Below are 22,933 nucleotides of genomic sequence, written 5' to 3'. Positions count from 1 at the left end.
TCCCTACACATGTTTCCCTATGCCTGTTTCCCTACACATGTTTCCATACACATGTTTCCCTACACATGTTTCCCTATGCATGTTTCCCTATGCCTGTTTCCCTATGCCTGTTTCCCTACACATGTTTCCCTATGCCTGTTTCCCTATGCACATTTCCCTATGCCTGTTTCCCTACACATGTTTCCCTATGCATGTTTCCCTATGCCTGTTTCCCTATGCATGTTTCCCTATGCATGTTTCCCTATGCATGTTTCCTTATGCCTGTTTCCCTATGCCTGTTTCCCTACACGTTTCCCTATACCTGTTTCCCTATGCCTGTTTCCCTATGCATGTTTCCCTATGCATGTTTCCCTATACCTGTTTCCCTACACATGTTTCCCTATGCCTGTTTCCATTTGCATGTTTTTCTGCCATTGTTTCCTGCCTTTCTTCTCGAAGTTGAATTGTATCTATTTTGGGGGTCATGTTAGCAGTAACTGGATAAAGTTACTGTGAAAACAAGGTAAATAGAAGCCATATTTATCAGTTCCACACTATGAGCAGTTACTGCCTTTTTGTTTGGTTGGGCAGCGTAGTGCTATTGAACAATGGCGTCAGGAAAGGTGAGGGGTGCTATTTCTGCTGTGGAAAGTGAGCAAACCTTTCTGTGCTAAACTGTTTGGGTGTCATAATCGTAATCGGGTACTAATACAATCAATATTTTATGTGAAACATCTGTGATAAGTACTGTCGTTCCAAACATCTCAACCGTAGAGGCTTTCACAAAAGCCCATGTTTTCCTTCCAGGAGATTACTCTGATTGGGATTTAGTGAAAATAGTCAGGAGGTAAGTTTGGGTCTGTACGCAGTAAAGGTCATTGCTGGGCAGAGAGAGAGAGCGAGAGAGCGTGAGAGAGAGTGAGCGAGAGAGAGACAGAGAGAGAGAAAGAGAGAGAGAGTGAGATAGAGAGTGTGTATAGTGTGTTTTTGTTGCATTTGTGTGTCTTTTCTCTCCTGCCCTAACGCCTGAGCGGAGCTCAAAGACAGCTTGGACCCAGCAGCCCCTGGTCTCCCATCCCCCGCCTCCTTGGAATCATAAGACCCTCCTGGCTGTTACCCAGAACCCCCTGTGGCTCCATCCCTCTCTCTGCCCCTCCCCTCACTCCCTTCCTCTCCCTTTCTTCTCCTCCCTCCTTCTTCATCCCTGCTCTCCTCACAGGCTTTTACAACCCTCTTTCCCATACTGAAGGTCCCCCATTTGATAATGTGCATTCTTCCCAGTCTGACATCAAATAAAATCAAATTCTATTGGTCACATACACATATTTAGCAGATGTTATTGGTAAACAAAGTACTGTAATAAAGAGTACATAGTCATTAAATACAACAGATTACTGTAATAAAGAGTATCTAGCCATTAAATATAATGGAGTACTGTAATAAAGAGTGCCTACTCATTAAATACAACAGATTACTATAATAAAGAGTACCTAGTCATTAAATACAACAGAGTACTGTAAAAAAAAAAGAGTGCCTAGTCATTTTTTACAACAGATTACTGTAATATAGAGTACCTAGTCATTAAATATAACGGAGAACTGTAATACAGAGTACCTAGTGATTAAATACAACAGATTACTGTAATATAGAGTACCTAGTCATTAAATACAACATATTACTGTAATACAGAGTACCTAGTGATTAAATACAACAGATTACTCTAATGCAGAGTACCTAGTCATTAAATACAACAGATTACTCTAATGCAGAGCACCTAGTCATTAAATACAACAGATCACTGTAATAAAGACTACCAAGTCATTAAATACAACAGATTACTCTAATACAGAGTACCTAGTGATTAAATACAACAGATCCAAATGGAGATTTCGATTATATCTCTGACAAGATGGATGACTTATCTTTCCACTAGCATGCCTGTGTGATTTTGTCGCTATTCCTCAACTGGTTGCCATGTGCTCTGGACTCTGGACAACAGAAAAATATTGTGTGCAGTATCCATGTACAATACAATCCATGCTTGTGGTTGATTTAATTTATGAATACTATATATATACTACTATATTTACTCAAAAACCCTATCTGTCCCAGACTGTATTCTCTTGGTATGTTAGCCTCCAGTCAAATGGCTTTGATGTCTGAGATCTTTGATCATGGGTGTATTGAATGTATACCTACAGGTCCAACACCTCGTGGCTTGAAAATAAAAGAGAGCCGCACACTCTTGGAGCTCAGATGCAAAAATGTAATACCAACGTTTCGCCTGCCAAGCTGTCTTCATCAGGATATAATGACCAACACCTCGTGGCACCTGGCCTCTCAGGGCCATTTTGTGGATGTGACACCTGGCCTCTCAGGACCATTTTGTGGACGTGACATCTGGCCTCTCAGGACCATTTTGTGGATGTGACACCTGGCCTCTCAGGACCAATTTGTGGATGTGACACCTGGCCTCTCAGGACCATTTTGTGGATCTTGGTCTGTTTGAGGGGAGGTGTGCGTAGGGGAGCGGCTTTCACCATAGCTACAGGTCATGATGCTGGGGAAGGCGTAGGGCTCACACCGTCCGCAAACCTTACACTGTCTGGTATTTCAATGTGTGATTCCTCTGTGCTTTTATAGGCACTTCTCTCCCTGGGTCTGTAGGGAAGATGGGTACTGGAATACCTCCAGTATAGGATTCCCACAGGTTCACAGTAGGTTTTTGTCTTGGCTTTGCTCTTTTGTGTTTATGTGTTTATGTGGGGGGGGGGGGCACTCTGTGTTTATTGAGTTTTTGCCTGCAGTCACTGTTTCTGCCTTACTGTAGTCTCTGTTCCTTCCTGAAAAACCTCAAGACTATCAGAATCCTATTGGTCCTGAATCATCCCATTAAAACCTCAAGACTATCAGAATGCTATTGGTCCTGAATCATCCCAGTAAAACCTCAAAACTATCAGAATCCTATTGGACCTGAATCATCCCAGTAAAACCTCAAGACTATCAGAATCCTATTGGACCTGAATCATCCCAGTACAACCTCAAGACTATCAGAATCCTATAGTTCCTGAATCATCCCATTAAAACCTCAAGACTATCAGAATCCTATTGGTCCTGAATCATCCCAGTAAAACCTCAAGACTATCAGAATCCTATTGGACCTGAATCATCCCAGTACAACCTCAAGACTATCAGAATCCTATAGTTCCTGAATCATCCCATTAAAACCTCAAGACTATCAGAATCCTATTGGTCCTGAATCATCCCAGTAAAACCTCAAGACTATCAGAATCCTATTGGTCCTGAATCATCCCAGTAAAACATCAAGACTATCAGAATCCTATTGGTCCTGAATCATCCCAGTAAAACCTCAAGACTATCAGAATCCTATTGGTCCTGAATCATCCCAGTAAAACCTCAAAACTATCAGAATCCTATTGTTCCTGAATCATCCCAGTATTACTCCAATGGCTGACAGTTTCATGCTATGACATCCTGTCATGCACGAAGGAAGTACATTTCTCCATGAAATTCCAATCCAATATTACTCAGCTGCAGTCTATGTGATATTGGCAGCTCTACTCGCCAGGTCCAAAGACCAGGTCCAAAGACTGTATGACAGTTTCCAGAGGCTGTCGCTTCACAATTCATCTGGAAAATTGCCACAATTCAACTGAATGGCTAAGGATGTGCTGATCAATCCTCTCTATGCCGTTGCCAATAGAGGAAGTGGGTCTGTCGGAAACCAACGAGCTAAGCGTAAAAAGAGAGAAAGAGATCCCCCCCAGGGCTGCTGTCGCTCTCCTCAACCTGCCCGTCGAGCCGTCTTTGTGAAGCTCGCTAAGGGCTATTAGCTATTCCTCCCTTCCCTGGGCCACATGGGTGTTTTGTCAGTTCCGATGACATTCACCCCTCGGCACATGGACTAAATATCACAGAACAGTGACATCCCGCTGGTTCTTTTGGCTGCCACCTCAGTCAATGACTACATAGGGCCTTTCACATCAACTACAGATGCAGGATCATACTTTGAGCCAGTTTGCTACAACAGGAAAATAATCCTGCAGCAACAGGAAATGTGAATTATGATGTGGATTATAATTCATGGACATTTTTGTAGGGGTTAATACATTTATGAAAGTGAAAATTACTACCTTCAGAAGCCGTTCTCTTGCGACAGGGTGATCAAATTAAGATTGTACATCTGTAGTATCTGGTATGCTGTAAATGGTGACATTTTTTGATATGTTGAGCATGACAAGACCACAATGGGTTTATGTAAAGGCCATTTGAGCCAACACAGACAGTAGGGCTTTGAGGTCCATGGACTTATTCTACTCAGTCTGCTCAGCATACTCTGTTCATATTGGTCTGAGGCTAGGTCGGGGAAATGCACGTGTGTCCATGCCTGCCTGCGTGTTTATCCATGGATGGATTCTAATCAACCTCTTTGAAACATATTCATCTATCCCAAAATCTTAATAGCATTAGCTGTTATGACCAATTTTTTTTTACCTTTATTTAACTAGTCAAGTCAGTTAAGAACAAATTCTTATTTTCAATGACAGCCTAGGAGGGGCAGAACGACAGATTTGTACCTTGTCAGCTCGGGGATTTGAACTTGCAACCTTCCGGTTACTAGTCCAACGCTCTAACCACTAGGCTAACCTGCCACCCCACAGTAAAATCAAAAAATCAATCCCCATGACAGTGTCAAGAAGCTCTCTGAACATAGTGCTACCTAGACCCATACACATGAAATATACCCCAACTGTCCTGCATATCCCCATATGACTGCTATCTTTATATAGTCACCCCACACTTGAGTATGTTATAGTTGACCCTGGGCCTGGGGGTAGACAGGACAGGAGCCAGGTCTGTAGTGTTATAGCTGACCCTGGGGCTGGGGGTAGACAGGACAGGAGCCAGGTCTGTAGTGTTATAGTTGACCCTGGGCCTGGGGGTAGACAGGACAGGAGCCAGGTCTGTAGTGTTATAGTTGACCCTGGGCCTGGGGGTAGACAGGACAGGAGCCAGGTCTGTAGTGTTATAGTTGACCCTGGGCCTGGGGGTAGACAGGACAGGAGCCAGGTCTGTAGTGTGTTATAGTTGACCCTGGGCCTGGGGGTAGACAGGACAGGAGCCAGGTCTGTAGTGTATTATAGTTGACCCTGGGCCTGGGGGTAGACAGGACAGGAGCCAGGTCTGTGGGTGTTTCTGCAGCCATGTGCTGTAACTGTATGTTGTGAAGACAGAGCCATTCCTGCTGTTATGTGATGTGGCAGGCAGGAAGTGACTCAGCAATAATGGCAGCAGATGGAGCTGCTCTGGTTAATGCTAATGGCTGCTCTCAACAGGAGAGGAGAGGAAAGCCCCCACCTCCTCCACAGGCTCACAGAAACGGGTGTTAATGGAGATCAAAGTACCCACAGCCACATGTACAGGACACAGCAAGGAGCCACAGAGACACCCGATTGCACCTAACAGTGCAGTTGTGCAGTGAGGAGTGGGCTGAACAGGCATCCACTACCCACTGCCTCCAGGGACAGTCCTGGCTGGTTATCCTACAAACAGTCCTGGCTGGTTATCCTACAAACAGTCCTGGCTGGTTATCCTACAAACAGTCCTGGCTGGTTATCCTACAAACAGTCCTGGCTGGTTATCCTACAAACAGTCCTGGCTGGTTATCCTACAAACAGTCCTGGCTGGTTATCCTACAAACAGTCCTGGCTGGATATCCTACAAACAGTCCTGGCTGGTTATCCTACAAACAGTCCTGGCTGGTTATCCTACAAACAGTCCTGGCTGGGTATCCTACAAACAGTCCTGGCTGGTTATCCTACAAACAGTCCTGGCTGGTTATCCTACAAACAGTCCTGGCTGGATATCCTACAAACAGTCCTGGCTGGTTATCCTACAAACAGTCCTGGCTGGTTATCCTACAAACAGTCCTGGCTGGGTATCCTACAAACAGTCCTGGCTGGTTATCCTACAAACAGTCCTGGCTGGTTATCCTACAAACAGTCCTGGCTGGTTATCCTACAAACAGTCCTGGCTGGGTATCCTACAAACAGTCCTGGCTGGTTATCCTACAAATGCATCATACATCATTCCTTTGGGGAATGTCCATTTAATATATAGGTGGGTTTATTTCATGTCACAGTATAGCTGTGTAGTGCCAGTGCTATGCTGAGCAAGACAGAAAAGTGTACACACACACACACACACACACACACACACACACACACACACACACACACACACACACACACACACACACACACACACACACACACACACACACACACACACACACACACACATAAGGTATTTTATCAGTCCACACATCAGTTCTGCCATCCAAAAACCACAGGAGGAGTGCTCTCAATTAATAATGATCTTTGTGCATGTCTCTCTCCCAGAGGATTTCCAGCCTCCTGCTTTTTGGAGCATACAGAGATTAGCTGGCTGGCTGTGAGGGGGAGAGAGGGGGAGAGGGAACGAGAGGGAAAGAGAGGGAGAGAGAGAGAGAGAGAGAGAGAGAGAGAGAGAGAGAGAGAGAGAGAGAGAGAGAGAGAGAGAGAGAGAGAGAGAGAGAGAGAGAGAGAGGGAGAGAGAGAGAGAGAGAGAGGGAGAGAGAAGGACAGCATGACTCAGACACAGAACAGTCTCATCTCTGACCACTGACTGAGTGACTCAGACACAGAACAGTCTCATCTCTAGACCACTGACAGAGTGACTCAGACACAGAAGAGTCTCATCTCTGACCACTGACTGAGTGACTCAGACACAGAACAGTCTCTTCTCTGACCACTGACAGAGTGACTCAGACACAGAACAGTCTCTTCTCTGACCACTGACAGAGTGACTCAGACACAGAACAGTCTCATCTCTGACCACTGACAGAGTGACTCAGACACAGAACAGTCTCTTCTCTGACCACTGACAGAGTGACTCAGACACAGAACAGTCTCATCTCTGACCACTGACAGAGTGACTCAGACACAGAACAGTCTCATCTCTGACCACTGACAGAGTGACTCAGACACAGAACAGTCTCATCTCTGACCACTGACAGAGTGACTCAGACACAGAACACAGACCACTGACAGAGTGACAGACACAGAACACAGACCACTGACAGAGTGACTCAGACACAGAACACAGACCACTGACAGAGTGACTCAGACACAGAACAGTTCTCTTCTCTGAACACTTACTGAGTGACTCAGACACAGAACACAGACCACTGACAGAGTGACTCAGACACAGAACACAGACCACTTACTGAGTGACTCAGACACAGAACACAGACTACAGACAGAGTGACTCAGACACAGAACAGTTCTCCACAGGCTTCAGCAGAGAGAGAACATAATCAATGCCCTCTGTCTAACCACCAGACTGTTGTCCAGGAGACAGACTCCTTTCACCCAGACACACTACACAGTCTTTAGACTCAGATTACCTTTCAACTGGCTGTCAGCTCTGGATCAGTCTAACCATCCTACTCCCCACTATCCTAAAGGTACAATCTCAACTGTCTGTCAGCTCTGGATCAGTCTAACCATCCTACTCCCCACTATCCTAAAGGTACAATCTCAACTGTCTGTCAGCTCTGGATCAGTCTAACCATCCTACTCCCCACTATCCTAAAGGTACAATCTCAACTGTCTGTCAGCTCTGGATCAGTCTAACCACCCTACTCCCCACTATCCTAAAGGTACAATCTCAACTGTCTGTCAGCTCTGGATCAGTCTAACCACCCTACTCCCCACTATCCTAAAGGTACAATCTCAACTGTCTGTCAGCTCTGGATCAGTCTAACCACCCTACTCCCCACTATCCTAAAGGTACAATCTCAACTGTCTGTCAGCTCTGGATCAGTCTAACCACCCTACTCCCCACTATCCTAAAGGTACAATCTCAACTGTCTGTCAGCTCTGGATCAGTCTAACCATCCTACTCCCCACTATCCTAAAGGTACAATCTCAACTGGCTGTCAGCTCTGGATCAGTCTAAACACCCTACTCCCCACTATCCTAAAGGTACAATCTCAACTCCACTACCAGCAGGGATGCAAAACAAGCAGAACTCGCTATACTTGCAGTATTGTGTTGGAAGAACTATGTGGTAGACAGGGTATGGCTGTTTGATGTACGCAGCACAGAATGTAGTTTATTCACAGACTCCTCTGTGTGGATAGTACACTTTGTCTCACAAGACTCCTCTGTGTGGATAGTACACTTTGTCTCACAGACTCCTCTGTGTGGATAGTACACTTTGTCTCACAAGACTCCTCTGTGTGGATAGTACACTTTGTCTCACAAGACTCCTCTGTGTGGATAGTACACTTTGTCTCACAAGACTCCTCTGTGTGGATAGTACACTTTGTCTCACAAGACTCCTCTGTGTGGATAGTACACTTTGTCTCACAAGGTGTCAAACACAAAATAAAGATTAGAGTACAGAGTCTTCATTAGAGGATTATAGTACAGAGTCTTCATTAGAGGATTATAGTACATAGTCTTCATTAGAGGATTATAGTACATAGTCTTAATTAGAGGATTATAGTACATAGTCTTCATTCGAGGATTAGAGTACATAGTCTTCATTAGAGGATTATAGTACAGAGTCTTCATTAGAGGATTATAGTACAGAGTCTTCATTAGAGGATTAGAGTACAGAGTCTTCATTAGAGGATTATAGTACATAGTCTTAATTAGAGGATTATAGTACATAGTCTTCATTCGAGGATTATAGTACATAGTCTTAATTAGAGGATTAGAGTACAGAGTCTTCATTAGAGGATTATAGTACAGGGTCTTCATTAGAGGATTAGAGTACAGAGTCTTCATTAGAGGATTAGAGTGCAGAGTCTTCATTAGAGGATTATAGTACAGGGTCTTCATTAGAGGATTAGAGTACATAGTCTTCATTAGAGGATTATAGTACAGAGTCTTCATTAGAGGATTATAGTACAGAGTCTTCATTAGAGGATTAGAGTACAGAGTCTTCATTAGAGGATTATAGTACAGAGTCTTCATTAGAGGATTAGAGTACAGAGTCTTCATTAGAGGATTATAGTACAGTCTTCATTAGAGGATTATAGTACAGAGTCTTCATTAGAGGATTAGAGTACAGAGTCTTCATTAGAGGATTCTAGTACATAGTCTTCATTAGAGGATTAGAGTACAGAGTCTTCATTAGAGGATTATAGTACATAGTCTTCATTCGAGGATTATAGTACATAGTCTTAATTAGAGGATTATAGTACAGAGTCTTCATTAGAGGATTATAGTACAGGGTCTTCATTAGAGGATTAGAGTACAGAGTCTTCATTAGAGGATTAGAGTGCAGAGTCTTCATTAGAGGATTATAGTACATAGTCTTCATTAGAGGATTATAGTACAGAGTCTTCATTAGAGGATTATAGTACAGAGTCTTCATTAGAGGATTAGAGTACATAGTCTTCATTAGAGGATTATAGTACAGAGTCTTCATTAGAGGATTATAGTACAGAGTCTTCATTAGAGGATTAGAGTACAGAGTCTTCATTAGAGGATTAGAGTGCAGAGTCTTCATTAGAGGATTAGAGTACATAGTCTTCATTAGAGGATTATAGTACATAGTCTTCATTAGAGGATTAGAGTACAGAGTCTTCATTAGAGGATTACAGTACAGAGTCTTCATTAGAGGATTATAGTACAGAGTCTTCATTAGAGGATTAGAGTACAGAGTCTTCATTAGAGGATTAGAGTACATAGTCTTCATTAGAGGATTATAGTACAGAGTCTTCATTAGAGGATTAGAGTACAGAGTCTTCATTAGAGGATTAGAGTACATAGTCTTCATTAGAGGATTATAGTACATAGTCTTCATTAGAGGATTATAGTACAGAGTCTTCATTAGAGGATTAGAGTACAGAGTCTTCATTAGAGGATTAGAGTACATAGTCTTCATTAGAGGATTAGAGTACAGAGTCTTCATTAGAGGATTACAGTACAGAGTCTTCATTAGAGGATTAGAGTACAGAGTCTTCATTAGAGGATTAGAGTACAGAGTCTTCATTAGAGGATTAGAGTACAGAGTCTTCATTAGAGGATTAGAGTACAGAGTCTTCATTAGAGGATTATAGTACATAGTCTTCATTAGAGGATTAGAGTACAGCGTCTTCATTAGAGGATTATAGTACAGTCTTCATTCGAGGATTAGAGTACAGAGTCTTCATTAGAGGATTAGAGTGCAGAGTCTTCATTAGAGGATTATAGTACAGTCTTCATTAGAGGATTAGAGTACAGAGTCTTCATTAGAGGATTATAGTACAGAGTCTTCATTAGAGGATTATAGTACAGAGTCTTCATTAGAGGATTATAGTACAGAGTCTTCATTAGAGGATTAGAGTACAGAGTCTTCATTAGAGGATTATAGAACAGTCTTCATTAGAGTGGAACTGTGTGTGAACCGGTGAAGGACAGAGCTATCTTCAGGCTATAGTTTTCACTCCCATCCCCATCCCCCCACTCACACACAACCCCCACACCCCCTCCACACACACAACCCCCCCACACACAACCCCTACACCCCCCTCCACATACACAACCCCCCCACCACCCACCCACACAACCCCTACACCCCCCTCCACACACACAACCCCCACACCCCCCTCCACACACACAACCCCTACACCTCCCTCCCTCCACACACACAACCCCCCACCATATCGCCCCCTCCAATACACACAAACACACTGATATGTACTAGCGTCCTCTTCCTCCCTGCCCTGCCCTACCACTTTAGTGTCCTTGTTTATCTGACTGACAGATATGTGACCCGAGGGAGCTGTTTGTCTTTGTGTGTCTCTTCTCCTCTCCTCCCTGGTTGGCCAGGGTCATTAGTGTGCTCAGGGTAATGAGCATAGAGAGTTCAACAGATGGAAGGATAGAAGGATGGATTAAAGGTGGGGAGGTTCTTAGAGGATGGACAGAGCAGGTGTGGAGAGGAGGCCTGTATGGATTTATTAATGGAATATTGTACTTGAATTGAGTAATTGTTTTAGAAAACAAATCTATAAAAATTGCAGAAGTAAAGAAAAGTGTGTTTATACTTTAAAACATATGGGTTTCAGTGACCCATCCCAATAGATTGTTTGTGGTTGTTTTTCATACTTCTAGTTGATGAGTTTAGGTGGGTTAACACTAGACATAACATAGTGCCAACTATACCACAGTGCCACACCACCAGGTCCAACCATGGATAACCTGGTGTGAAATTAAAACCTTCTGGGCAGCCGTTCAAATTGAGAAAGCCCTGTTGGTGGCACAGTGCCCAAGACGCAAAGAGAGGAAGCAGCTTTTTCATCAGCTATAATATCTTGACATCCATCACTGCTATTCAAGCACCGGGACAGCTGTTAAGTACCATGAGCTATAACATCAACAAAGATCCTGGATCCTAGATCACGGATCAACCTTGATATTAGACGCATATGTTCTTCAAATTGGTACATGGGTGGTATTCCCATATCACAATCACCTATTATAGTGAAGCCAGCTGTCACAACTATAATGGACATGCACAACATTGACTAAGACTAATATTGATGATTCATACTGATTTGACGTGCACCATCTTCATCTCCTCTCCTCTCCTCTCCTCTCTTCCTTTGCTCCACCCCAATAGCCTTCAGCAGTTCAGCCCATCTTTTCTAACGTTATAAAAAGCTCATCAGCAGGCTAATTCACATCCACCTCTCTAACAGAGCCTTTCCACAAGCCTGGAAAAATAAGGGGCCATTTCCAAACGGGACGAGACAATCTGCTTTAAAGTGCAATGTAGTGGGGACTTTGTATGCCAGGCATTCCTGCCTGTCTGTGTCAATGGACAGCCTGAGCCTGACTCTACAGGCTGGAGTGGATTGGTAGAGGAGGAGGAAGAGGGGGGAGTAGGAGGAAGAAGAGTGGAGGGAGGAGGAGGAGGAGGAAGAGGGGGGAGTCGAGGGAGAGCAGTGGTGTAGGACAAAGAGCGGTGGAGTAGCAGGAAGAGGGGTGGAGGAAGAGGGGTGGAGTAGGAGGAAGAGGGGTGGAGGAAGAGGGGTGGAACAGGAGGAAGAGGGGTGGAGCAGGAGGAAGAGGAGTGGAGCAGGAGGAATAGAGGTGGAGGAAGAGGGGTGGTGTAGGAGGAAGAGGGGTGGAGTAGGAGGAAGAGGGGTGGAGGAAGAGGGGTGGAGCAGGAGGAAGAGGGGTGGAGCAGGAGGAAGAGGGGTGGAGGAAGAGGGGTGGAGCAGGAGGAAGGGGAGTGGAGCAGGAGGAAGAGGGCTGGAGTCGGAGGAAGAGGAGTGGAGCAGGAGGAAGAGAGGTGGAGCAGGAGGAAGAGGGGTGGAGTCGGAGGGAGAGCAGTGGGGTAGGACAAAGAGCGGTGGAGTAGGAGGAAGAGGGGTGGAATAGGGAGGAAGGAAGGATGAAGGGGGTCCAGACATGGACAGACTCTGGCCCAGCTTTGGACCATCTGCCTGGGCACAGCCGCCAATAACCACACCCAACCGTATTCTCACACCCTTACCCATGGCTTCCAGGGTTTGTCTTGAAAAAACAACTCTAGCTAGTCCATCTACCGTGCTGTTTGGTCTTAGAACAGAGAGGGGGAGAGAAAGAGGGAGAGACAATTTAATTACATTGAACAAAAATATAAACGCAACATGTAAGGTGTTGGCCCCATGTTTCATGAGCGGAAAGAAAATATCCCAGAAATGTTCCACACTCACAAAAAACATATTTATCTAAAATGTTGTGAACAAAGTAGTTTACATCTCTGTTAGTTATCATTTCTCCTTTTCAAGATAATCCATCCATATCAAGAACCTGATTAAACAACATGCTCATTACACAGGTGCACCTTGTGCTGGGGACAGTAAAAGTCCACTCTAAAATATACAGTTTTGTCTCACAACACAATGCCACAGATGTCTCATGTTTTGAGGGAGACCAGCCACCCAGACAGCTGATGAAACTGTGGCTTTGCACAAACAAAGAATTTCTGCACTGATGTCAATGTTGTAAACAAAGTGTCCCATGGTGGAGGTGGGGTTATAGTATGGGCAGTCATAAGCTACGGACAACGAACACAATTGCGTTTTATTAATGGCAATTTGATTGCACAGAGATACCGTGACGAGGTACTGAGGCCCATTGTTGTGCCATTCATCCGCTTCCATCACCTCATGTTTCAGCATGATAATGCACAGCCCCATGTCGCAAAGATCTGTACACAATTCCTGTAAACTGAAAATGACCCAGTTCTTCCATGGCCTGCACACTCACCAGACATGTTACTCATTGAGCATGTTTGGGATGCTCTGAATTAACGTGTACGACAGGGTGTTCCAGTTCCCGACACTATCCAGTAACTTTGCACAACCGTTGAAGAGGAGTGGGACACAATTCCACAGGCCACAACCAACAGCCTGATCAACTCTACGTGAAGGAGATGTGTCACGCTGCATGAGGCAAATGGTGTTCACACCAGATACTGACTGGTTTTCTGATCCACGCCCCTACCTTTTTTTTAAGGTATCTGTGAGCAACAGACGCATATCTGTATTCCCAGTCATGTGAAATCCATAGATTAGAGCCTAATGAATTGATTTAAATTGACTGATTTCCTTCTTTGAACAGTAACTCAGTAAAATCTTTGAAATTGTTACATGTTGCATCTATATTTTTGTTCAGTTTATATTTTAACTATGTATGAATTCAATACATTTTCTGCACTCTGGTACAAATCACTTAAAACACGTTTCTAATTCTAAGTTCTCTATAACCAATCCTGTTACTATACCATTCTAAACCCTCTATCACCAATCCTGTTACTATACCATTCTAAACTCTCTATAACCAATCCTGTTACTATACCATTCTAAACCCTCTATAACCAATCCTGTTACTATACCATTCTAAACTCTCTATCACCAATCCTGTTACTATACCATTCTAGACTCTCTATAACCAATCCTGTTACTATACCATTCTAAACCCTCTATAACCAATCCTGTTACTATACCATTCTAAACCCTCTATAACCAATCCTGTTACTATACCATTCTAAACCCTCTATCACCAATCCTGTTACTATACCATTCTAAACCCTCTATCACCAATCCTGTTACTATACCATTCTAAACTCTCTATAACCAATCCTGTTACTATACCATTCTAAACCCTCTATCACCAATCCTGTTACTATACCATTCTAAACCCTCTATAACCAATCCTGTTACTATACCATTCTAAACCCTCTATCACCAATCCTGTTACTATACCATTCTAAACCCTCTATAACCAATCCTGTTACTATACCATTCTAAACCCTCTATCACCAATCCTGTTACTATACCATTCATCATCCACACACACTCTTCTCCAGTATGGAACAGAGGCAGTGCATCAACCACACACTCTTCTCCAGTATGGAACAGAGGCAGTGCATCAACCACAGCCTCCAACAACAGGTCAGAACCAATCAGAGTTGATGAAAACAGCAGGCTTCAGTGTGGCCAGCTACTTCCTATAACGTAGTTACCCGGAGCATTGATGTGATTTCTGTCCTTCCACAGTGACATCACATACGTCAATGTCATATTAGGTTGCAGTGTCTGTGTTCTGTAATCCCTTTAGGCTCACTCCTTACGTACCCAAAGTCCTGCTTCAGTCTGGAGGAGGAGAACTACAGACACAACCACCATGGAGACCCATTTGGACAATGCAAAAACGCTGCCCTTACCGTATTGCACCGAAAAGTGCAGTAGCATTCATCTGAATACCTGGTCGTACTATTTCAATAACAGCGGCATCAAAATGTCCTCCAAGGTGGCTCACTCCAATTTGGCTCGAGCAGACATCTATGATCTCATACTTATTGTCAATCCTTCCCAACAACAGGGGGCTGGGTGCGCCCAAGTGTTTTACGAGAGCCTGAATGCACAGTAAACAAAGCCAAATAGAAGCTGACAAGCTGTGAAAAGGGAAACAGATTGTGGAAATTCTAACACCTTTTGGCTTTAACAGCTACCGACTGGTAGGTGGAGAATCTCTTGTCTGTTAAAACAGCACATGCAGGGAGCCTTTGATCCCCAGATGGCCCTGTTTATTCAATGAAAGTGGATGGAGGAGAAGCAGAGAGACTTCATGGGTTTTTCTACTAAGGTAAGCATGTTCCACTACCACCACTAAAACACTAATGGCCCAAGGTTGTTTCCATATGCTGGAGAGACGTGGAGGGGAAATGGAGCTGGGCTTAAGTCCTGTGTGTAGTCAGCCAGTGTCTGTGTGTAGTCAGCCAGTGTCTGTGTGTAGTCAGCCAGTGTCTGTGTGTAGTCAGCCAGTGTCTGTGTGTAGTCAGCCAGTGTCTGTGTGTAGTCAGCCAGTGTCTGTGTGTAGTCAGCCAGTGTCTGTGTGTAGTCAGCCAGTGTCTGTGTGTAGTCAGCCAGTGTCTGTGTGTAGACAGCCAGTGTCTGTGTGTAGTCAGCCAGTGTCTGTGTGTAGTCAGCCAGTGTCTGTGTGTAGTCAGCCAGTGTCTGTGTGTAGTCAGCCAGTGTCTGGGTGTAGTCAGCCAGTGTCTGTGTGTAGTCAGCCAGTGTCTGTGTGTAGTCAGCCAGTGTCTGTGTGTAGACAGCCAGTGTCTGTGTGTAGTCAGCCAGTGTCTGTGTGTAGTCAGCCAGTGTCTGTGTGTAGGCAGCCAGTGTCTGTGTGTAGTCAGCCAGTGTATGTGTGTAGTCAGCCAGTGTCTGTGTGTAGGCAGCCAGTGTCTGTGTGTAGTCAGCCAGTGTCTGGGTGTAGTCAGCCAGTGTCTGTGTGTAGTCAGCCAGTGTCTGTGTGTAGTCAGCCAGTGTCTGGGTGTAGTCAGCCAGGGTCTGTGTGTAGTCAGCCAGTGTCTGTGTGTAGGCAGCCAGTGTCTGTGTGTAGTCAGCCAGTGTCTGTGTGTAGGCAGCCAGTGTCTGTGTGAAGTCAGCCAGTAACTGGGTGTAGTCAGCCAGTGTCTGTGTGTAGTCAGCCAGTGTCTGTGTGTAGTCAGCCAGTGTCTGGGTGTAGTCAGCCAGTGTCTGTGTGTAGGCAGCCAGTGTCTGTGTGTAGTCAGCCAGTGTCTGGGTGTAGTCAGCCAGTGTCTGTGTGTAGTCAGCCAGTGTCTGTGTGTAGTCAGCCAGTGTCTGGGTGTACTCAGCCAGTGTCTGTGTCTAGTCAGCCAGTGTCTGTGTGTAGTCAGCCAGTGTCTGTGTGTAGTCAGCCAGTGTCTGTGTTTAGTCAGCCAGTGTCTGTGTGTAGTCAGCCAGGGTTTGTGTGTAGTCAGCCAGTGTCTGTGTGTAGTCAGCCAGGGTCTGTGTGTAGTCAGCCAGTGTCTGTGTGTAGTCAGCCAGTGTCTGTGTGTAGTCAGCCAGTGTCTGTGTGTAGTCAGCCAGTGTCTGTGTGTAGTCAGCCAGTGTCTGTGTGTAGTCAGCCAGTGTCTGTGTGTAGGCAGCCAGTGTCTGTGTGTAGTCAGCCAGTGTCTGTGTGTAGTCAGCCAGTGTCTGTGTGTAGTCAGCCAGTGTCTGTGTGTAGGCAGCCAGTGTCTGTGTGTAGTCAGCCACTGTCTGTGTGTAGTCAGCCAGTGTCTGTGTGTAGTCAGCCAGTGTCTGTGTGTAGTCAGCCAGTGTCTGTGTGTAGTCAGCCAGTGTCTGTGTGTAGGCAGCCAGTGTCTGTGTGTAGTCAGCCAGTGTCTGTGTGTAGTCAGCCAGTGTCTGTGTGTAGTCAGCCAGTGTCTGTGTGTAGTCAGCCAGTGTCTGTGTGTAGTCAGCCAGTGGCTGGGTTAAAACCCTGGCTGCCCGGTCAACAGAAAGATTTTTAATGGAGGGACATTGCTTTTTCCCTCCGTTTCACCACAGAGTCCGGGAAGAGACGGCAACATCTGCCGTTGCTTCCATGTGTGTCTGTTATGGTTCATTTCAAACGACACTATTCCCACAGGGAGGTGAAGGTTGTTGCACTGTGAATTTGACCTATTTTAAATGGCCCCAGTCAATGAGATGAGCTTATCCCAAGGGAAAACAAACCACATGGCTAATATGCTAATACTACTCTTTGTTTCTTCATGTTAACGATCACCTTGTGTTTATTGTCATTTCCTCAACGTTAAATGTCACATTTTAACATGGAGGAAAGAGACATATGAATGCACCACTTTAACTTTTAGCGCCAAATGCTAACTCTGTCTCGACTCACATGTGTGGCGGTGCTAGCCAGCTACATGTAATTGTCTGTCTGGTGTGGGTCGTTCATGCATGTTCCCAGTCAGTTGCATTGATCGCCTCGTTGACGACCTGTCAATTCTACTTGTGCAGCGTGTGTCCTAGTTTCGCTGCCAGTCATGCGGCACGGTCCTCTTTTTAGTACTCTCCAGGGTGAGGAATGTGTCCTCTCCAGGGTGAGGAATGTGTCCTCTCCAGGGTGAGGAATGTGTCCTCTCCAGGGTGAGGAATGTGTCCTCTCCAGGGTGAGGAATGTGTCCTCTCCAGGGTGAGGAATGTGTCCTCTCCAGGGTGAGGAATGTGTCCTCTCCAGGGTGAGGAATGTGTCATCTCCGGGGTGAGGAATGTGTCATCTTGGCACTGATTCCTTGAATAAGGATTCTTACCCAACTCCACTGGCACCTGCCCCGCTCTGCCTCTGCTACTCTGTAAGCCCAGCAAGTCAAGCTGCATTACCTCATTGGTCTATTTGTTAACTTGTCTCATTGAAGAACAGAGTTTCGGCTATACAGTAACTATTTACAGGTCAAGGATACAGCAACTGCAGAGTAATGGGGATATACAGAAATGAAGAGACAGAAATGTCTGCATGCTGACATTTTTGCCAATACACCTCAATGTCTGTTCCTATGAGCAGAATATCTATTTGAAATGCTAATAGAAGCTAATGCTGACATGATAAGTGTTTTACAAGACCCTGAAATGCTCTTCAAAACAGGCTTAGCCATTGGGTTAACTTCTCCAGCTCTTCCACAGGAGGGCTACCGTTGAAGCTGCAGATGCTAAAGAAAATATGAGAAAATGCTTTTTGTGCTTTAGTGCTGCCCTCAACACTGCCCTCAATACTGCCCTCAACACTTCCCTGCTACCCTCAACACTCCCCTGCTACCCTCAGCACTCCCCTGCTGCCCTCAACACTCCCCTGCTGCCCTCAGTACTCCCCTGCTGCCCTCAACACTCCCCTGCTGCCCTCAGTACTCCCCTGCTGCCCTCAACACTCCCCTGCTACCCTCAGCACTCCCCTGCTACCCTCAACACTCCCCTGCTGCCCTCAACACTCCCCTGCTGCCCTCAGCACTCCCCTGCTGCCCTCAGCACTCCCCTGCTACCCTCAACACTCCCCTGCTGCCCTCAACACTCCCCTGCTGCCCTCAGCACTCCCCTGCTATCCTCAGCACCCCCCTGCTACCCTCAGCACGCCCCTGCTACCATCAGCACTCCCCTGCTACCCTCAGCACTCCCCTGCAATCCTCAGCACCCCCCTGCTACCCTCAGCACTCCCCTGGTACCCTCAGCACTCCCCTGCTATCCTCAGCACCCCCCTGCTACCCTCAGCACTCCCCTGCTACCCTCAGCACTCCCCTGCTACCCTCAGCACTCCCCTGCTACCCTCAGCACCCCCTGCTACCCTCAGCACTCCCCTGCTACCCTCAACACTCCCCTGCTACCCTCAGCACTCCCCTGCTACCCTCAACACTCCCCTGCTGCCCTCAACACTCCCCTGCTACCCTCAACACTCCCCTGCTACCCTCAGCACTCCCCTGCTACCCTCAGCACCCCCTGCTACCCTCAGCACTCCCCTGCTGCCCTCAGCACTCCCCTGCTGCCCTCAGCACCCCCTGCTACCCTCAGCACTCCCCTGCTACCCTCAGCACTCCCCTGCTGCCATCAACACTCCCCTGCTGCCCTCAACACTCCCCTGCTGCCCTCAGCACTCCCCTGCCTGCCCTCAACACTCCCCTGCTACCCTCAACACTCCCCTGCTACCCTCAGCACTCCCCTGCTACCCTCAGCACCCCCTGCTACCCTCAGCACTCCCCTGCTACCCTCAGCACTCCCCTGCTACCATCAACACTCCCCTGCTACCCTCAGCACTCCCCTGCTACCCTCAACACTCCCCGGCTGCCCTCAGCACTCCCCTGCTACCCTCAACACTCCCCTGCTATCCTCAGCACCCCCTGCTACCATAGTGACTCCATTGCTACTCTCAGCACTCCCCTGCTACCCTCAACACTCCCCTGCTGCCCTCAGCACTCCCCCCCACCTTAGTGCTACCCTCAGCATTCCCCCCATCTTTAAAACTCCTCTTCCCCCTTACAATGTAGAATTGGCCCTTATTTGCTGAGCTTAGGTTTGAAAATAAATCAAATCAGGTTTGAAGCTATTTCCTGTTGTCAGGAGGATTCCCAGTATATTACACAATGGATTCTAGTTCTATGATATTAGCCAATATATTCTAGTTCTATGATATTAGCCAATGGATTCTAGTTCTATGATATTAGCCAATAGATTCTAGTTCTATGATATTAGCCAATAGATTATAGTTCTATGATATTGGCCAATATATTATAGTTCTCTGATATTAATCAATAGATTTTATTTCTATGGTATTACACTATGGCATTACCCTTACCTCGCTCAACATGGGGGTTGGAGGATGCAGACACACGGAAAGAGATCAAATCTGTGTCAGCGTAGTAGCACCTGGCTAGCAATCTGGTCAGACCTCAGGGCTTATGTAGGTCTGGCATGCAGACAAACCAATCATCTGTGAATTTCTCAAAGTGGTAAAACAACATGGGGTGAGAGACAGAGCAAGACAGAGAGACACAGAGCAAGACAGAGAGACACAGAGTGAGACAGAGTGAGAGAGAGCGAGAGAGAGTGAGAGAGAGCGAGAGAGAGTGAGAGAGAGCGAGAGAGAGTGAGAGAGTGAGAGAGAGTGAGAGAGAGTGAGAGAGAGTGAGAGAGAGAGAGAGAGAGAGAGAGAGTGTGAGAGAGAGAGAGAGTGAGAGAGTGAGAGAGAGACAGAGAGAGAGAGAGAGTGAGAGAGAGAGAGAGAGAGAGAGAGAGAGAGAGAGAGAGAGAGAGAGCGAGAGAGAGAGAGAGCAAAAGAAAGAAAGAAGTGGGTTGTGAAGGCTGAAGGTCCTGGTTTTATCATGTCAACATGGATGGATCAGGTATCACGTTCTCTTAAGAGTCTATTCACTGTCCAATGGTCATAAACTGGCTGAATCAACGTTGTTTCCATGTCATTTCAACAAAAGCATTGAACGTGATGATGTTGAATCAACCTGTAAACTGATTGGATCAGCAAAACGGCATCAACGTAAGGGAATTTCAGATCTTTTTAACCTAATTCCAATGACATGGTCACACGTTTTGTTTATTTCACGTTTAATTCACCGTCGACAACTCAATCAAATGGAATTCAAAACTAGACGTTGAAATGACGTCTGTGCCCAGTGGGTGGTGTTGTAACACATAGCTTAATCTTCTTCCTGTCACAATCTCAGGGAGGCTGAGGGCTTTATGCTCTTGAAATCAGCATCAACCCCCCACTACCTCCAACCTCTGTCAGTCCTCTCTGACCTCCAACAACTCTCTTCCCTCTGGGGAACAGAACATCACAAATGTAAAGGGACACTTAAAGAGTGGACCTTCAACTAGTGCAATGCCCCCAAAAATCATCCACTCAAATAAACAAGAGTGGACCTTCAACTAGTGCAATGCCCCCAAAAATCATCCACACAAATAAACAAGAGTGGACCTTCAACTAGAGCAATGCCCCAAAAAATCATCCACTCAAATAAACAAGAGTGGACCTTCAACTAGAGCAATGCCCCCAAAAATCATCCACTCAAATAAACAAGAGTGGACCTTCAACTAGAGCAATGCCCCCAAAAATCATCCACTCAAATAAACAAGAGTGGACCTTCAACTAGAGCAATGCCCCCAAAAATCATCCACTCAAATAAACAAGAGTGGACCTTCAACTAGTGCAATGCCCCCAAAAATCATCCACTCAAATAAACAAGAGTAGACCTTCAACTAGAGCAATGCCCCAAAAAATCATCCACTCAAATAAACAAGAGTGGACCTTCAACTAGAGCAATGCCCCCAAAAATCATCCACTCAAATAAACAAGAGTGGACCTTCAACTAGAGCAATGCCCCAAAAAATCATCCACTCAAATAAACAAGAGTGGACCTTCAACTAGAGCAATGCCCCCAAAAATCATCCACTCAAATAAACAAGAGTGGACCTTCAACTAGTGCAATGCCCCCAAAAATCATCCACTCAAATAAACAAGAGTGGACCTTCAACTAGAGATATGCCCCCAAAAATCATCCACTCAAATAAACAAGAGTAGACCTTCAACTAGTGCAATGCCCCAAAAAATCATCCACTCAAATAAACAAGAGTGGACCTTCAACTAGAGCAATGCCCCCAAAAATCATCCACACAAATAAACAAGAGTGGACCTTCAACTAGTGCAATGCCCCCAAAAATCATCCACTCAAATAAACAAGAGTAGACCTTCAACTAGAGCAATGCCCCCAAAAATCATCCACTCAAATAAACAAGAGTGGACCTTCAACTAGAGCAATGCCCCCAAAAATCATCCACTCAAATAAACAAGAGTGGACCTTCAACTAGTGCAATGCCCCCAAAAATCATCCACTCAAATAAACAAGAGTGGACCTTCAACTAGAGCAATGCCCCCAAAAATCATCCACTCAAATAAACAAGAGTATACCTTCAACTAGTGCAATGCCCCAAAAAATCATCCACTCAAATAAACAAGAGTGGACCTTCAACTAGAGCAATGCCCCCAAAAATCATCCACTCAAATAAACAAGAGTGGACCTTCAACTAGTGCAATGCCCCCAAAAATCATCCACTCAAATAAACAAGAGTAGACCTTCAACTAGAGCAATGCCCCCAAAAATCATCCACTCAAATAAACAAGAGTAGACCTTCAACTAGTGCAATGCCCCAAAAAATCATCCACTCAAATAAACAAGAGTGGACCTTCAACTAGAGCAATGCCCCCAAAAATCATCCACTCAAATAAACAAGTGGACCTTCAACTAGTGCAATGCCCCCAAAAATCATCCACTCAAATAAACAAGAGTGGACCTTCAACTAGAGCAATGCCCCCAAAAATCATCCACTCAAATAAACAAGAGTGGACCTTCAACTAGTGCAATGCCCCCAAAAATCATCCACTCAAATAAACAAGAGTGGACCTTCAACTAGTGCAATGCCCCCAAAAATCATCCACTCAAATAAACAAGAGTGGACCTTCAACTAGAGCAATGCCCCCAAAAATCATCCACTCAAATAAACAAGAGTGGACCTTCAACTAGTGCAATGCCCCCAAAAATCATCCACTCAAATAAACAAGAGTGGACCTTCAACTAGAGCAATGCCCCCAAAAATCATCCACTCAAATAAACAAGAGTGGACCTTCAACTAGTGCAATGCCCCCAAAAATCATCCACTCAAATAAACAAGAGTAGACCTTCAACTAGTGCAATGCCCCCAAAAATCATCCACTCAAATAAACAAGAGTGGACCTTCAACTAGTGCAATGCCCCCAAAAATCATCCACTCAAATAAACAAGAGTGGACCTTCAACTAGTGCAATGCCCACAAAAATCATCCACTCAAATAAACAAGAGTGGACCTTCAACTAGTGCAATGCCCACAAAAATCATCCACTCAAATAAACAAGAGTGGACCTTCAACTAGTGCAATGCCCCCAAAAATCATCCACTCAAATAAACAATAATATTGCAATGCCTCCTAGCGTGACTGTCTGAGCACGATGTATACCCCAGTGATCACTTATGGGGGGTTGGTTTCATAACTTGTGAATGCTCTCTCTCTCTC

At 45.4% G+C, this 22,933-nt stretch overlaps 1 protein-coding gene across 1 annotated transcript in view; it reads right to left on the bottom strand.

Moving 5' to 3' along the window:
* Positions 1–22,933, bottom strand: part of LOC139385222 (coronin-2B) — a 78,873-nt gene that overhangs the window by 27,263 nt on the left and 28,677 nt on the right. The window lies entirely within an intron of this gene.

This window comes from Oncorhynchus clarkii, chromosome 26 (assembly GCF_045791955.1).
Source record: "Oncorhynchus clarkii lewisi isolate Uvic-CL-2024 chromosome 26, UVic_Ocla_1.0, whole genome shotgun sequence".
NCBI classification, from domain to species: Eukaryota; Metazoa; Chordata; class Actinopteri; order Salmoniformes; family Salmonidae; genus Oncorhynchus; species Oncorhynchus clarkii.
This window is presented reverse-complemented; position numbering and strand designations above follow the sequence as displayed.